This window comes from Odontesthes bonariensis, chromosome 7, assembly GCF_027942865.1.
Source record: "Odontesthes bonariensis isolate fOdoBon6 chromosome 7, fOdoBon6.hap1, whole genome shotgun sequence".
Classification (NCBI taxonomy): domain Eukaryota; kingdom Metazoa; phylum Chordata; class Actinopteri; order Atheriniformes; family Atherinopsidae; genus Odontesthes; species Odontesthes bonariensis.
In genome coordinates this window covers 32,470,582-32,485,452 of record NC_134512.1, presented here as the reverse complement: position 1 = coordinate 32,485,452, position 14,871 = coordinate 32,470,582, and the positions used below count along the sequence as shown (strand labels likewise).

The 14,871-nt window shown below is 45.1% G+C and overlaps 1 protein-coding gene and 18 non-coding genes across 19 annotated transcripts in view; all 19 read left to right on the top strand.

Annotated features, from left to right (window-relative positions):
- The window catches only part of ldhd (lactate dehydrogenase D), a 79,102-nt gene that overhangs the window by 1,975 nt on the left and 62,256 nt on the right, over positions 1 to 14,871 (top strand). The window lies entirely within an intron of this gene.
- trnag-gcc (transfer RNA glycine (anticodon GCC)) lies at positions 462 to 532 on the top strand. The gene has a single exon. It is a non-coding gene; the product is annotated as a tRNA-Gly (tRNA).
- trnag-gcc (transfer RNA glycine (anticodon GCC)) lies at positions 1,010 to 1,080 on the top strand. The gene has a single exon. It is a non-coding gene; the product is annotated as a tRNA-Gly (tRNA).
- Positions 1,547 to 1,617, top strand: trnag-gcc (transfer RNA glycine (anticodon GCC)). Its single transcript has one exon. It is a non-coding gene; the product is annotated as a tRNA-Gly (tRNA).
- Positions 2,012 to 2,082, top strand: trnag-gcc (transfer RNA glycine (anticodon GCC)). Its single transcript has one exon. It is a non-coding gene; the product is annotated as a tRNA-Gly (tRNA).
- trnag-gcc (transfer RNA glycine (anticodon GCC)) lies at positions 2,343 to 2,413 on the top strand. The gene has a single exon. It is a non-coding gene; the product is annotated as a tRNA-Gly (tRNA).
- Positions 2,961 to 3,031, top strand: trnag-gcc (transfer RNA glycine (anticodon GCC)). The gene has a single exon. It is a non-coding gene; the product is annotated as a tRNA-Gly (tRNA).
- On the top strand, positions 3,757 to 3,827 carry trnag-gcc (transfer RNA glycine (anticodon GCC)). Its single transcript has one exon. It is a non-coding gene; the product is annotated as a tRNA-Gly (tRNA).
- Positions 7,450 to 7,520, top strand: trnag-gcc (transfer RNA glycine (anticodon GCC)). Its single transcript has one exon. It is a non-coding gene; the product is annotated as a tRNA-Gly (tRNA).
- Positions 8,107 to 8,177, top strand: trnag-gcc (transfer RNA glycine (anticodon GCC)). Its single transcript has one exon. It is a non-coding gene; the product is annotated as a tRNA-Gly (tRNA).
- On the top strand, positions 8,427 to 8,497 carry trnag-gcc (transfer RNA glycine (anticodon GCC)). The gene has a single exon. It is a non-coding gene; the product is annotated as a tRNA-Gly (tRNA).
- On the top strand, positions 8,758 to 8,828 carry trnag-gcc (transfer RNA glycine (anticodon GCC)). Its single transcript has one exon. It is a non-coding gene; the product is annotated as a tRNA-Gly (tRNA).
- trnag-gcc (transfer RNA glycine (anticodon GCC)) lies at positions 9,410 to 9,480 on the top strand. Its single transcript has one exon. It is a non-coding gene; the product is annotated as a tRNA-Gly (tRNA).
- trnag-gcc (transfer RNA glycine (anticodon GCC)) lies at positions 9,742 to 9,812 on the top strand. The gene has a single exon. It is a non-coding gene; the product is annotated as a tRNA-Gly (tRNA).
- Positions 11,709 to 11,779, top strand: trnag-gcc (transfer RNA glycine (anticodon GCC)). The gene has a single exon. It is a non-coding gene; the product is annotated as a tRNA-Gly (tRNA).
- Positions 12,035 to 12,105, top strand: trnag-gcc (transfer RNA glycine (anticodon GCC)). Its single transcript has one exon. It is a non-coding gene; the product is annotated as a tRNA-Gly (tRNA).
- Positions 12,691 to 12,761, top strand: trnag-gcc (transfer RNA glycine (anticodon GCC)). The gene has a single exon. It is a non-coding gene; the product is annotated as a tRNA-Gly (tRNA).
- trnag-gcc (transfer RNA glycine (anticodon GCC)) lies at positions 14,336 to 14,406 on the top strand. The gene has a single exon. It is a non-coding gene; the product is annotated as a tRNA-Gly (tRNA).
- trnag-gcc (transfer RNA glycine (anticodon GCC)) lies at positions 14,662 to 14,732 on the top strand. Its single transcript has one exon. It is a non-coding gene; the product is annotated as a tRNA-Gly (tRNA).

Below are 14,871 nucleotides of genomic sequence, written 5' to 3'. Positions count from 1 at the left end.
TATCCATGTCAGATCATTTGAAGTGCAAAACTCCAGCAACATACATCTATCAAATGTCATATCATATCTCAGATTATCTATTGTTTTATTTATTTCTTCGTATAAAAGTAACTTACCTTTTGTTGGATTAAACAAATGTACAAAGTAGATGTGTTATCTGCTCTCCTCCTGTCACTAAATGAAGAGTCAGTGAGGGAGTTGAAACGGTTGCAGCGCCAAAAGGCGGCAGTGGCCGGAGAGGGTATTACATCCGTGTTGGTTTAGCACTACCATAGAGAATGAATGGGAAACGGTTTAGGGCCTTTTAGCTAAACAATACCCCCCCCCCCGGCTGCCGCGCGGGAGGCCCGGGCTCGTACTTTGGATTGTTCTCCCAAAGAAGAAAGTATGGGACAGATTGAGACAGAGAGAGACGGGAAAAAAAATGGGGAAATTGAGCAGCTTTCTGAGCTGCTTTCTAAGCATTGGTGGTTCAGTGGTAGAATTCTCGCCTGCCACGCGGGAGGCCCGGGTTCGATTCCCGGCCAATGCAACAGTATTTTTTTTTTCTTTTGGGGTCTGGCTATGCTAACTACTGAGAAGTGTTAGGATCAGACCTATCTTAACCCTTCAGACACAAAAAATTAAAAGAAAAAGGTGGACAATGTATTGTTTTGTAAGTAAGACAGAAAATAATTTTATCCCACTGTCTGAGCATTAATGCTATGGCTCGGTGAGGGTTGGCAGTGTCAGGGTCTGCCTCTGTTTTCCAGGTCTCTTGACGATGCGGTGACCGACTTACGAGGGGCATCACCAGCAGTATCAGCACCTCCGACTCTGTGTGTTAGAGCCCTAAGTGTAGGGGTGTTAAATAATTGCATCCCATCGGTCTAAAAAGACTTCTGAGTTGTTGCTGTTGGAAACTCGGGAAGTCTTTGTACTTTGGAATGTTCTCCCCTAAAAGAAAGTGGGGGAAGGAGTGAGACAGAGGGACGGAAAAAAAAATAGTGAAAAAAATGTTGCTTTCTAAGCATTGGTGGTTCAGTGGTAGAATTCTCGCCTGCCACGCGGGAGGCCCGGGTTCGATTCCCGGCCAATGCAACAGTGTTTTCCTTTTGGGGTCTGGCTATGCCAACTACTGAGAAGTGTGATCAGACCTATCTAAACCCTTCAGACACAAAAAATTAAAAAAAAAAGGTGGACAATGTATTGTTTTGTAAGTAAGACAGAAAATAATTTATTCCCACTGTCTGAGCATTAATGCTATGGCTCGGTGAGGGTTGGCAGTGTCAGGGTCTGCAGCCGTTTTCCAGGACTCTTGATGATGCGGTGACCGATTACAAGGCATCACCAGCAGTATCAGCACCTCCGACTCTGTGTGTTAGAGCCCTAAGTGTAGGGGTGTTAAATAATTGCATCCCATCGGTCTAAAAAGACTTCTGAGTTGTTGCTGTTGGAAACTCGGGAAGTCTTTGTACTTTGGAATGTTCTCCCCTAAAAGAAAGTGGGGGAAAGAGTGAGACAGAGGGACGGGAAAAAAAATGGTGAAAAAAATGTTGCTTTCTAAGCATTGGTGGTTCAGTGGTAGAATTCTCGCCTGCCACGCGGGAGGCCCGGGTTCGATTCCCGGCCAATGCAACAGTTATTTTTTTCCTTTTGGGGTTTGGCATTGCTAACTACTGAGAAGTGTGACAATCAGACCTATCTAAACCCTTCAGACACAAAAAATTAAAAGAAAAAGGTGGACAATTTATTGTTTTGTAAGTAAGACAGAAAATAATTTTGTCCCACTGTCTTTAACGTACTTACCTCAACGAGGTAATCAATGTGAGGATGGACTTTGAGTTATTCCACAGTCTTTCATGTGATACTGGGTTCGTAGATAATGGAGCAGCAGTAGTCTGTAGACAATTCAAAAGAAAATAAATATTTTGAACTTTTTGTTTTCGAAACATTTATGTAAGCTCCTCCCCTAAAATAATATGGGGAAAAGATGCCAAAAAAAAAAGTTGGAAAATAGCATATCTTGTAAGCATTGGTGGTTCAGTGGTAGAATTCTCGCCTGCCACGCGGGAGACCCGGGTCCGATTCCCGGCCAATGCAACTGTACTTTAATGTACTTATGTGTCACGAACCTCAAAGAGGTAATGTATGTGAGGATGGACTTTGAGTTATCCCACAGTCTTTCATGTGATACTGGGTTCTTAGATAATGGAGCAGCAGTTGTCTGGAGACTATTCAAAAGACAAGAAAAGAAATATTTTGAACTTTTTGTTTTCGAAACATTTATGTAAGCTCCTCCCCTAAAATAATATGGGGAAAGGATGCCAAAAAAAAAAGTTGGAAAATAGCATATCTTGTAAGCATTGTTGGTTCAGTGGTAGAATTCTCGCCTGCCACGCGGGAGACCCGGGTCCGATTCCCGGCCAATGCAACTGTACTTTAACGTACTTATGTGTCACGAACCTCAAAGAGGTAATGGATGTGAGGATCGAGTTTGAGTTATCCCACAGTCTTTCATGTGATACTGGGTTCGTAGATACTGGAGCAGCAGTAGTCTGTAGAAAATTCAAAAGAAAAGATTTATCTTGAACTTTTTGTTTTCGAAACATTTATGTAAGCTCCTCCCCTAAAATGATATTGAAAATAATTTATTCCCACTGTCTGAGCATTAATGCTATGGCTCGGTGAGGGTTGGCAGTGTCAGGGTCTGCAGCCGTTTTCCAGGACTCTTGATGATGCGGTGACCGATTACAAGGCATCACCAGCAGTATCAGCACCTCCGACTCTGTGTGTTAGAGCCCTAAGTGTAGGGGTGTTAAATAATTGCATCCCATCGGTCTAAAAAGACTTCTGAGTTGTTGCTGTTGGAAACTCGGGAAGTCTTTGTACTTTGGAATGTTCTCCCCTAAAAGAAAGTGGGGGAAAGAGTGAGACAGAGGGACGGGAAAAAAAATGGTGAAAAAAATGTTGCTTTCTAAGCATTGGTGGTTCAGTGGTAGAATTCTCGCCTGCCACGCGGGAGGCCCGGGTTCGATTCCCGGCCAATGCAACAGTTATTTTTTTCCTTTTGGGGTTTGGCATTGCTAACTACTGAGAAGTGTGACAATCAGACCTATCTAAACCCTTCAGACACAAAAAATTAAAAGAAAAAGGTGGACAATTTATTGTTTTGTAAGTAAGACAGAAAATAATTTTGTCCCACTGTCTTTAACGTACTTACCTCAACGAGGTAATCAATGTGAGGATGGAGTTTGAGTTATCCCACAGTCTTTCATGTGATACTGGGTTCGTAGATAATGGAGCAGCAGTAGTCTGTAGACAATTCAAAAGAAAATAAATATTTTGAACTTTTTGTTTTCGAAACATTTATGTAAGCTCCTCCCCTAAAATAATATGGGGAAAAGATGCCAAAAAAAAAAGTTGGAAAATAGCATATCTTGTAATTATTGGTGGTTCAGTGATAGAATTCTCGCCTGCCACGCGGGAGACCTGGGTCCGATTCCCGGCCAATGCAACTGTACTTTAATGTACTTATGTGTCACGAACCTCAAAGAGGTAATGGATGTGAGGATGGACTTTGAGTTATCCCACAGTCTTTCATGTGATACTGGGTTCTTAGATAATGGAGCAGCAGTTGTCTGGAGACTATTCAAAAGACAAGAAAAGAAATATTTTGAACTTTTTGTTTTCGAAACATTTATGTAAGCTCCTCCCCTAAAATAATATGGGGAAAGGATGCCAAAAAAAAAAGTTGGAAAATAGCATATCTTGTAAGCATTGGTGGTTCAGTGGTAGAATTCTCGCCTGCCACGCGGGAGACCCGGGTCCGATTCCCGGCCAATGCAACTGTACTTTAACGTACTTATGTGTCACGAACCTCAAAGAGGTAATGGATGTGAGGATCGAGTTTGAGTTATCCCACAGTCTTTCATGTGATACTGAGTTCGTAGATAATGGAGCAGCAGTCTGGAGACTATTCAAAAGAAAAGAAATATCTTGAACTTTTTGTTTTCGAAACATTTATGTAAGCTCCTCCCCTAAAATAATATGGGGAAAGGATGCCAAAAAAAAGAGTTGGAAAATAGCATATCTTGTAAGCATTGGTGGTTCAGTGGTTCCTCTTCCTACGGGCTCACCACCCGTGGGAGGGGCCATGGGGGTCGGGTGCAATGTGAGCTGGGCGGCAGCCGAAGGCGGGGACCTTGGCGGTCTGATCCTCGGCTACTGAAGCTGGCTCTTGGGACGTGGAACGTCACCTCTCTGCTGGGGAAGGAGCCTGAGCTGGTGCGCGAGGCTGAGCGGTTCCGGCTAGATATAGTCGGACTCACCTCGACGCATGGCTTGGGCTCCGGAACCAGCCTCCTCGAGAGGGGTTGGACTCTCTTCCACTCTGGAGTTGCCCGCGGTGAGAGGCGTAAAGCAGGTGTGGGCATACTTATCGCCCCCCAGCTGTGCGCCTGTACATTGGGGTTTACCCCGGTAGACGAGAGGGTAGCCTCCCTCCGCCTTAGGGTGGGGGGACGGGTCCTGACTGTTGTTTGTGCTTATGCACCGAACGGCAGTTCAGAGTACCCACCCTTTTTGGAGTCCCTGGAGGAGGCACTAGAGAGTGCTCCTCCGGGAGACTCCCTCGTCCTGCTGGGGGACTTCAATGCTCACATGGGCAATGACAGTGAGACCTGGAGGGGCGTGATTGGGAGGAACGGCCCCCCCGATCTGAATCAGAGTGGTGTTTTGTTGTTGGACTTCTGTGCTCGTCACGGATTGTCCATAACGAACACCATGTTCAGGCATAAGGGTGTCCATATGTGCACTTGGCACCAGGACACCCTAGGCCGCAGCTCGATGATCGACTTTGTAGTCGTATCATCGGACTTGCGGCCGTATGTCCTGGACACTCGGGTGAAGAGAGGGGCGGAGCTGTCAACTGATCACCACCTGGTGGTGAGTTGGCTCCGCTGGTGGGGGAGGAAGCCGGTCAGACCTGGCAGGCCCAAACGTATTGTGAGGGTCTGCTGGGAACGGCTGGCGGAATCCCCTGTAAGGAGGAGTTTCAACTCCCACCTCCGGCAGAGCTTCAACCATGTCCCGGGGGAGGTGGGGGACATTGAGCCCGAATGGGCCATGTTCCGTGCCTCCATTGTTGAGGCGGCCGACCGGAGCTGTGGCCACAAGGTGGTCGGTGCCTGTCGTGGCGGCAATCCCCGAACCCGCTGGTGGACCCCAGTGGTGAGGGAGGCCGTCAAGCTGAAGAAGGAGTCCTATCGGGCCTTTTTGGCCAGTGGGACTCTGGAAGCAGCTGATGGGTACCGACAGGCCAAGCGGAACGCAGCCTCGGCGGTTGCTGAGGCAAAAACTCGGGCTTGGGAGGAGTTCGGGGAGGCCATGGAGAACGATTTCCGGACGGCCTCGAGGAGATTCTGGTCCACCATCCGGCGGCTCAGGGGGGGGAAGCGGTGCATCGTCAACACCGTGTATGGTGAGGGCGGGGCTCTGCTGACTTCAACTAGGGACGTCGTGAGTCGGTGGGGGGAGTACTTCGAGGGCCTCCTCAATCCTACCGACACGCCTTCCGATGAGGAAGCAGAGTTGGGGAGCTCGGACGTGGGACCTCCCATTTCTGGGGCTGAGGTTGCCGAGGTGGTCAAAAAACTCCTCGGTGGCAAGGCCCCGGGGGTGGATGAGGTCCGTCCTGAGTTCCTCAAGGCTCTGGATGTTGTGGGGCTGTCTTGGTTGACACGCCTCTGCAGCATCGCGTGGACATCGGGGGCAGTGCCTCTGGACTGGCAGATCGGGGTGGTGGTCCCCCTCTTTAAAAAGGGGGACCGGAGGGTGTGTTCCAACTATAGGGGGATCACACTCCTCAGCCTCCCTGGTAAGGTCTTTTCGGGGGTACTGGAGAGGAGGATCCGCCGGATAGTCGAATCTCGGATTCAGGAGGTGCAGTGTGGTTTTCGTCCTGGCCGTGGAACAGTGGACCAGCTCTATACCCTCCGCAGGATCCTGGAGGGTGCATGGGAGTTCGCCCAACCGGTCTACATGTGTTTTGTGGACTTGGAGAAGGCGTTCGACCGTGTCCCTCGGGGACTCTTGTGGGGGGTTCTCCGGGAGTATGGAGTGCCGGACTCCTTGATATGGGCTGTTCGGTCTCTGTATGACCGGTGTCAGAGTTTGGTCCGCATTGCCGGCAGTAAGTCGGACATGTTTCCTGTGAGGGTTGGACTCCGTCAGGGCTGCCCTTTGTCACCGATTCTGTATATAATTTTTATGGACAGAATTTCTAGGCGCAGCCAGGGCGTTGAGGGGGTCCGGTTTGGCGACCTCAGAATCGGGTCTCTGCTTTTTGCGGACGATTTGGTTCTGTTGGCGTCGTCAGGCCGTGACCTTCAGCTCTCACTGGAGCGGTTCGCAGCCGAGTGTGAAGCGGCTGGGATGACCATCAGCACCTCAAAATCTGAGACCATGGTCTTCAGCCGGAAAAGGGTGGAATGCTCTCTTCGGGTCGGGAATGAGATCCTTCCCCAAGTGGAGGAGTTCAAGTATCTCGGGGTCTTGTTCACGAGTGAGGGACGAATGGAACAGGAGATTGACAGACGGATTGGTGCGGCGTCTGCAGTGATGCGGGCTCTGCACCGGCCCGTCGTGGTGAAGAAGGAGCTGAGCCAGAAGGCGAAGCTCTCGATTTACCGGTCAATCTATGTTCCTACCCTCACCTATGGTCACGAGCTGTGGGTAGTGACCGAAAGAACGAGATCGCGAATACAAGCGGCCGAAATGAGTTTCCTCCGCAGGGTGTCTGGGCTCTCCCTTAGAGATAGGGTGAGAAGCTCGGTCATCCGGGAGGGGCTCGGAGTAGAACCGCTGCTCCTCCGCATCGAGAGGAGTCAGATGAGGTGGCTCGGGCATCTGGTGAGAATGCCTCCTGGACGCCTCCCCGGTGAGGTGTTCCGGGCCCGTCCCACTGGGAGGAGGCCCCGGGGAAGACCCAGGACACGTTGGAGAGACTATGTCTCTCGGCTGGCCTGGGAACGCCTCGGGGTCCCCCCAGAAGAGCTGGAGGAAGTGGCCGGGGACAGGGACGTCTGGGTCTCTTTGCTCAAGCTGCTGCCCCCGCGACCCGATCCCCGGACCAGCGGAAGATAATGGATGGATGGATGGATGGTTCAGTGGTAGAATTCTCGCCTGCCACGCGGGAGACCCGGGTCCGATTCCCGGCCAATGCAACTGTACTTATGTGTCACGAACCTCAAAGAGGTAATGGATGTGAGGATGGAGTTTGAGTTATCCCACAGTCTTTCATGTGATACTGGGTTCGTAGATAATGGAGCAGCAGTAGTCTGTAGACTATTCAAAAGAAAAGAAATATCTTGAACTTTTTGTTTTCGAAACATTTATGTAAGCTCCTCCCCTAAAATAATATGGGGAAAAGATGCCAAAAAAAAAGTTGGAAAATAGCATATATTGTAAGCATTGGTGGTTAAGTGGTAGAATTCTCGCCTGCCACGCGGGAGACCCGGGTCCGATTCCCGGCCAATGCAACTGTAGTTTAACGTACTTATGTGTCACGAACCTCAAAGAGGTAATGGATGTGAGGATCGAGTTTGAGTTATCCCACAGTCTTTCATGTGATACTGGGTTCTTAGATAATGGAGCAGCAGTAGTCTGTAGACAATTCAAAAGAAAAGAAATATCTTGAACTTTTTGTTTTCGAAACATTTATGTAAGCTCCTCCCCTAAAATAATATGGGGAAAGGATGCCAAAATAAAAAGTTGGAAAATAGCATATCTTGTAAGCATTGGTGGTTCAGTGGTAGAATTCTTGCCTGCCACGCGGGAGACCCGTGTCTGATTCCCGGCCAATGCAACTGTACTTTAATGTACTTATGTGTCACGAACCTCAACGAGGTAATGGATGTGAGTTTGGAGTTTGAGTTATCCCACAGTCTTTCATGTGATACTGGGTTCTTAGATAATGGAGCAGCAGTTGTCTGGAGACTATTCAAAAGACAAGAAAATAAATATTTTGAACTTTTTGTTTTCGAAACATTTATGTAACCTCCTCTCCTAAAATAATATGGGGAAAGGATGCCAAAAAAAAAAGTTGGAAAATAGTATATCTTGTAAGCATTGGTGGTTCAGTGGTAGAATTCTCGCCTGCCACGCGGGAGACCCGGGTCCGATTCCCGGCCAATGCAACTGTACTTTAACGTACTTATGTGTCACGAACCTCAAAGAGGTAATGGATATGAGGATGGAGTTTGAGTTATCCCACAGTCTTTCATGTGATACTGGGTTCGTAGATAATGGAGCAGCAGTAGTCTGTAGACTATTCAAAAGAAATATCTTGAACTTTTTGTTTTCGAAACATTTATGTAAGCTCCTCCCCTAAAATAATATGGGGAAAGAATGCCAAAAAAAAAGTTGGAAAATAGCATATATTTTAAGCCTTGGTGGTTCAGTGGTAGAATTCTCGCCTGCCATGCGGGAGACCCGGGTCCGATTCCCGGCCAATGCAACTGTACTTTAACGTACTTATGTGTCACGAACCTCAAAGAGGTAATGGATGTGAGGATGGAGTTTGAGTTATCCCACAGTCTTTCATGTGATACTGGGTTCTTAGATAATGGAGCAGCAGTTGTCTGGAGACTATTCAAAAGACAAGAAAATAAATATCTTGAACTTTTTGTTTTCGAAACATTTATGTAAGCTCCTCCCCTAAAATAATATGGGGAAAGGATGCCAAAAAAAAAAGTTGGAAAATAGCGTATGTTGTAAGCATTGGTGGTTCAGTGGTAAAATTCTTGCCTGCCACGCGGGAGACCCGGGTCCGATTCCCGGCCAATGCAGCTGTATTTTAACATACTTATGTGTCACGAACCTCAAAGAGGTAATGGATGTGATGATGGAGTTTGAGTTATCCCACAGTCTTTCATGTGATACTGGGTTCTTAGATAATGGAGCAGCAGTTGTCTGTAGACTATTCAAAAGAAAAGAAATATCTTGAACTTTTTGTTTTCGAAACATTTATGTAAGCTCCTCCCCTAAAATAATATGGGGAAAGGATGCCAAAAAAAAAAAGTTGGAAAATAGCATGTGTTGTAAGCATTGGTGGTTCTGTGGTAGAATTGACGCCTGCCACGCGGGAGACCGGGGTCCGATTCCCGGCCAATGCAACTGTACTTTAACGTACTTATGTGTCACGAACCTCAAAGAGGTAATGGATGTGAGGATGGACTTTGAGTTATCCCACAGTCTTTCATGTGATACTGGATTCGTAGATAATGGAGCAGCAGTAGTCTGTAGACTATTCAAAAGAAAAGAAATATCTTGAACTTTTTGTTTTCGAAACATTTATGTAAGCTCCTCCCCTAAAATAATATGGGGAAAGAATGCCAAAAAAAAAGTTGGAAAATAGCATATATTGTAAGCATTGGTGGTTCAGTTGTAGAATTCTCGCCTGCCACGCGGGAGACCCGGGTCCGATTCCCGGCCAATGCAACTGTACTTTAACGTACTTATGTGTCACGAACCTCAAAGAGGTAATGGATGTGAGGATCGAGTTTGAGTTATCCCACAGTCTTTCATGTGATACTGGGTTCGTAGATAATGGAGCAGCAGTAGTCTGGAGACTATTCAAAAGACAAGAAAAGAAATATCTTGAACTTTTTGTTTTCGAAACATTTATGTAAGCTCCTCCCCTAAAATAATATGGGGAAAGGATGCCAAAAAAAAAAAGTTGGAAAATAGCACATGCTGTAAGCATTGGTGGTTCAGTGGTAGAATTCTCGCCTGCCATGCGGGAGACCCGGGTCCGATTCCCGGCCAATGCAACTGTACTTTAAAGTACTTATGTGTCACGAACCTCAAAGAGGTAATGGATGTGAGGATGGACTTTGAGTTATCCCACAGTCTTTCATGTGATACTGGGTTCGTAGATAATGGAGCAGCAGTTGTCTGTAGACTATTCAAAAGAAAAGAAATATCTTGAACTTTTTGTTTTCGAAACATTTATGTAAGCTCCTCCCCTAAAATAATATGGGGAAAGGATGCCAAAAAAAAAAAGTTGGAAAATAGCATATGTTGTAAGCATTGGTGGTTCGGTGGTAGAATTCTCGCCTGCCACGCGGGAGACCCTGGTCCGATTCCCTGCCTATGCAACTGTACTTTAAGGTACTTATGTGTCACGAACCTCAAAGAGGTAATGGATATGAGGATGGACTTTGAGTTATCCCACAGTCTTTCATGTGATACTGGGTTCTTAGATAATGGAGCAGCAGTTGTCTGTAGACTATTCAAAAGAAAAGAAATATCTTGAACTTTTTGTTTTCGAAACATTTATGTAAGCTCCTCCCCTAAAATAATATGGGGAAAGGATGCCAAAAAAAAAAGTTGGAAAATAGTCTATGTTGTAAGCATTGGTGGTTCAGTGGTAGAAATCTTGCCTGCCACGCGGGAGACCCGGGTCCGATTCCCGGCCAATGCAGCTGTATTTTAACATACTTATGTGTCACGTACCTCAAAGAGGTAATGGATGTGAGGATGGAGTTTGAGTTATCCCACAGTCTTTCATGTGATACTGGGTTCTTAGATAATGGAGCAGCAGTAGTCTGTAGACTATTCAAAAGAAAATAAATATCTTGAACTTTTTGTTTTCGAAACATTTATGTAAGCTCCTCCCCTAAAATAATATGGGGAAAGGATGCCAAAAAAAACAGTTGGAAAATAGCATATCTTGTAATTATTGGTGGTTCAGTGGCAGAATTCTCGCCTAGCACGCGGGAGACCCGGGTCCGATTCCCGGCCAATTCAACTGTACTTTAACGTACTTATGTGTCACGAACCTCTAAGAGGTAATGGATGTGAGGATGGACTTTGAGTTATCCCACAGTCTTTCATGTGATACTGGGTTCTTAGATAATGGAGCAGCAGTTGTCTGGAGACTATTCAAAAGACAAGAAAAGAAATATTTTGAACTTTTTGTTTTCGAAACATTTATGTAAGCTCCTCCCCTAAAATAATATGGGGAAAGGATGCCAAAAAAAAAAAGTTGGAAAATAGCATATGTTGTAAGCATTGTTGGTTCTTTGGTAGAATTCACGCCTGCCACGCGGGAGACCGGGGTCCGATTCCCGGCCAATGCAACTGTACTTTAACGTACTTATGTGTCACGAACCTCAAAGAGGTAATGGATGTGAGGATGGACTTTGAGTTATCCCACAGTCTTTCATGTGATACTGGGTTCTTAGATAATGGAGCAGCAGTTGTCTGTAGACTATTCAAAAGAAAAGAAATATCTTGAACTTTTTGTTTTCGAAACATTTATGTAAGCTCCTCCCCTAAAATAATATGGGGAAAGGATGCCAAAAAAAAAAGTTGGAAAATAGCATATCTTGTAATTTTTGGTGGTTCAGTGGCAGAATTCTCGCCTAGCACGCGGGAGACCTGGGTCCGATTCCCGGCCAATTCAACTGTACTTTAACGTACTTATGTGTCACGAACCTCTAAGAGGTAATGGATGTGAGGATGGACTTTGAGTTATCCCACAGTCTTTCATGTGATACTGGGTTCTTAGATAATGGAGCAGCAGTTGTCTGGAGACTATTCAAAAGACAAGAAAAGAAATATTTTGAACTTTTTGTTTTCGAAACATTTATGTAAGCTCCTCCCCTAAAATAATATGGGGAAAGAATGCCAAAAAAAAAGTTGGAAAATAGCATATATTGTAAGCATTGGTGGTTCAGTGGTAGCATTCTCGCCTGCCACGCGGGAGACCCGGGTCCGATTCCCGGCCAATGCAACTGTACTTTAACGTACTTATGTGTCACGAACCTCAAAGAGTTAATGTATGTGAGGATGGAGTTTGAGTTATCCCACAGTCTTTCATGTGATACTGGATTCGTAGATAATGGAGCAGCAGTAGTCTGTAGACTATTCAAAAGAAAAGAAATATCTTGAACTTTTTGTTTTCGAAACATTTATGTAACCTCCTCCCCTAAAATAATATGGGGAAAGGATGCCAAAAAAAATAGTTGGAAAATAGCATATGTTGTAAGCATTGGTGGTTCAGTGGTAGAATTCTCGCCTGCCACGCGGGAGACCCGGGTCCGATTCCCGGCCAATGCAGCTGTACTTTAACATACTTATGTGTCACGAACCTCAAAGAGGTAATGGATGTGAGGATGGAGTTTGAGTTATCCCACAGTCTTTCATGTGATACTGGGTTCGTAGGTAATGGAGCAGCAGTAGTCTGTAGACTATTCAAAAGAAAAGAAATATCTTGAACTTTTTGTTTTCAAAACATTTATGTAAGCTCCTCCCCTAAAATAATATGGGGAAAGGATGCCAAAAAAAAAGTTGGAAAATTGCATACATTGTAAGCATTGGTGGTTCAGTGGTAGAATTCTCGCCTGCCACGCGGGAGACCCGGGTCCGATTCCTGAACAATGCAACTGTACTTTAACGTACTTATGTGTCACGAACCTCAAAGAGGTAATGGATGTAAGGATCGAGTTTGAGTTATCCCACAGTCTTTCATGTGATACTGGGTTCGTAGATAATGGAGCAGCAGTAGTCTGGAGACTACTCAAAAGACAAGAAAAGAAATATCTTGAACTTTTTGTTTTCGAAACATTTATGTAACCTCCTCCCCTAAAATGATATGGGGAAAGGATGCCAAAAAAAAAAGTTGGAAAATAGCATATCTTGTAAGCATTGGTGGTTCAGTGGTAGAATTCTCGCCTGCCACGCGGGAGACCTGGGTTCGATTCCCGGCCAATGCAGCTGTACTTTAACATACTTATGTGTCACGAACCTCAAAGAGGTAATGGATGTGAGGATGGAGTTTAAGTTATCCCACAGTCTTTCATGTGATACTGGGTTCGTAGATAATGGAGCAGCAGTAGTCTGTAGACTATTCAAAAGAAAATAAATATCTTGAACTTTTTGTTTTCGAAACATTTATGTAAGCTCCTCCCCTAAAATAATATGGGGAAAGGATGCCAAAAAAAACAGTTGGAAAATAGCATATCTTGTAATTATTGGTGGTTCAGTGGCAGAATTCTCGCCTAGCACGCGGGAGACCCGGGTCCGATTCCCGGCCAATTCAACTGTACTTTAACGTACTTATGTGTCACGAACCTCTAAGAGGTAATGGATGTGAGGATGGACTTTGAGTTATCCCACAGTCTTTCATGTGATACTGGGTTCTTAGATAATGGAGCAGCAGTTGTCTGGAGACTATTCAAAAGACAAGAAAAGAAATATTTTGAACTTTTTGTTTTCGAAACATTTATGTAAGCTCCTCCCCTAAAATAATATGGGGAAAGGATGCCAAAAAAAACAGTTGGAAAATAGCATATCTTGTAATTATTGGTGGTTCAGTGGCAGAATTCTCGCCTAGCACGCGGGAGACCCGGGTCCGATTCCCGGCCAATTCAACTGTACTTTAACGTACTTATGTGTCACGAACCTCTAAGAGGTAATGGATGTGAGGATGGACTTTGAGTTATCCCACAGTCTTTCATGTGATACTGGGTTCTTAGATAATGGAGCAGCAGTTGTCTGGAGACTATTCAAAAGACAAGAAAAGAAATATTTTGAACTTTTTGTTTTCGAAACATTTATGTAAGCTCCTCCCCTAAAATAATATGGGGAAAGGATGCCAAAAAAAAAAAGTTGGAAAATAGCATATGTTGTAAGCATTGTTGGTTCTTTGGTAGAATTCACGCCTGCCACGCGGGAGACCGGGGTCCGATTCCCGGCCAATGCAACTGTACTTTAACGTACTTATGTGTCACGAACCTCAAAGAGGTAATGGATGTGAGGATGGACTTTGAGTTATCCCACAGTCTTTCATGTGATACTGGGTTCTTAGATAATGGAGCAGCAGTTGTCTGTAGACTATTCAAAAGAAAAGAAATATCTTGAACTTTTTGTTTTCGAAACATTTATGTAAGCTCCTCCCCTAAAATAATATGGGGAAAGGATGCCAAAAAAAAAAGTTGGAAAATAGCATATCTTGTAATTTTTGGTGGTTCAGTGGCAGAATTCTCGCCTAGCACGCGGGAGACCTGGGTCCGATTCCCGGCCAATTCAACTGTACTTTAACGTACTTATGTGTCACGAACCTCTAAGAGGTAATGGATGTGAGGATGGACTTTGAGTTATCCCACAGTCTTTCATGTGATACTGGGTTCTTAGATAATGGAGCAGCAGTTGTCTGGAGACTATTCAAAAGACAAGAAAAGAAATATTTTGAACTTTTTGTTTTCGAAACATTTATGTAAGCTCCTCCCCTAAAATAATATGGGGAAAGAATGCCAAAAAAAAAGTTGGAAAATAGCATATATTGTAAGCATTGGTGGTTCAGTGGTAGCATTCTCGCCTGCCACGCGGGAGACCCGGGTCCGATTCCCGGCCAATGCAACTGTACTTTAACGTACTTATGTGTCACGAACCTCAAAGAGTTAATGTATGTGAGGATGGAGTTTGAGTTATCCCACAGTCTTTCATGTGATACTGGATTCGTAGATAATGGAGCAGCAGTAGTCTGTAGACTATTCAAAAGAAAAGAAATATCTTGAACTTTTTGTTTTCGAAACATTTATGTAACCTCCTCCCCTAAAATAATATGGGGAAAGGATGCCAAAAAAAATAGTTGGAAAATAACATATGTTGTAAGCATTGGTGGTTCAGTGGTAGAATTCTCGCCTGCCACGCGGGAGACCCGGGTCCGATTCCCGGCCAATGCAGCTGTACTTTAACATACTTATGTGTCACGAACCTCAAAGAGGTAATGGATGTGAGGATGGAGTTTGAGTTATCCCACAGTCTTTCATGTGATACTGGGTTCGTAGGTAATGGAGCAGCAGTAGTCTGTAGACTATTCAA